Source organism: Austrofundulus limnaeus, unplaced genomic scaffold (genome assembly GCF_001266775.1).
Source record: "Austrofundulus limnaeus strain Quisiro unplaced genomic scaffold, Austrofundulus_limnaeus-1.0 Scaffold12, whole genome shotgun sequence".
Classification (NCBI taxonomy): domain Eukaryota; kingdom Metazoa; phylum Chordata; class Actinopteri; order Cyprinodontiformes; family Rivulidae; genus Austrofundulus; species Austrofundulus limnaeus.
In genome coordinates this window covers 2644704-2645778 of record NW_013952414.1, presented here as the reverse complement: position 1 = coordinate 2645778, position 1075 = coordinate 2644704, and the positions used below count along the sequence as shown (strand labels likewise).

The window sequence follows — 1075 nt, the reverse complement described above, 5'->3', positions numbered from 1 at the left end:
ATTTATATGCTATTTACAAATTTGTTTATATATAATAAATATTTTTTGTTAATGCAAAGTTAGATGTAATTAGCGTCTTGTAAAAAAAAAAGTACAACAACTTGCAAACAACTTTTTCTCTTATTTATACAACTTTCAAATGATCTCGGAAGCAAATGAAACATTTGCCACTCTGAGTTAAACAGTGTGTGAATATAATGAATTAAATTTATAGTGGGATATTATTGCATAAACTTACCTCTTCTTTGCACATTCAGATTTTTTATTTTGGGCACTAATTCCAACATTTGAGCAGCGTAACAGTTCTGGACGAGTTTGTCCTTTTTCTTATTAGAAGTTGGCCCATCACCAACCGAAAGAAACACTTTAAAATGCGCAACAATCCAATCTAAATCTGAGAACCTGTCCCATCAATCCCACAGACCATTGCGCGCCGTTTCCGGTAGGCGGCGCTAAACGGTATCCGGGGATTAAGTGCCAGAAAAACACAAAAATATACTTGACGTAGAGATGGCCGTCTGCTTTGCATTGCGTCTTTGTTATATATGATAGATTTTCAGCAGAAAAAGATGAGACACGTAGAACCGTATCTGTAGGTTTGCGAATTAGCGAAACCGAAGGGGAGACAAGCTAGCATGCTAGTTGGTCAGAACAACAGTAGTCACTGTTTGACAGTAGTGTGAGTTTGTTTATGTCTTAATCAACAGAAGGGAAAACAATTTCCATATGTGTCATGTACATATACTGTAAACTGAAAAGAACACCCCRTCTACAGACGTTTTTAGTCCGTCAAGTATGTAAAAACCAAGTATAGTTCACATCTCCCTTCGATAGCTCAGTTGGTAGAGCGGAGGACTGTAGAGGAATCACTGACATCCTTAGGTCGCTGGTTCGAATCCGGCTCGAAGGAGAGTGATGTTTTTTTTCACCTTTTTTGGAGCAATTGTTCCCATGCAAATCGATTTTATTATTTTATTTTTGTTAATTCCTTCAAATTGCGTAGGTAGGTAAGTATGTAGGTAGGTAGGTAGGTAGGTAGGTAGGTAGGTAGGTAGGTAGGTAGGTAGGTAGGTAG

At 37.6% G+C, this 1075-nt stretch overlaps 1 non-coding gene across 1 annotated transcript; it reads left to right on the top strand.

Moving 5' to 3' along the window:
- Positions 1 to 824: 824 nt before the first annotated feature.
- trnay-gua (transfer RNA tyrosine (anticodon GUA)) lies at positions 825 to 910 on the top strand. Its single transcript is given in 2 exon segments — positions 825 to 861; positions 875 to 910. It is a non-coding gene; the product is annotated as a tRNA-Tyr (tRNA).
- Positions 911 to 1075: the final 165 nt, after the last annotated feature.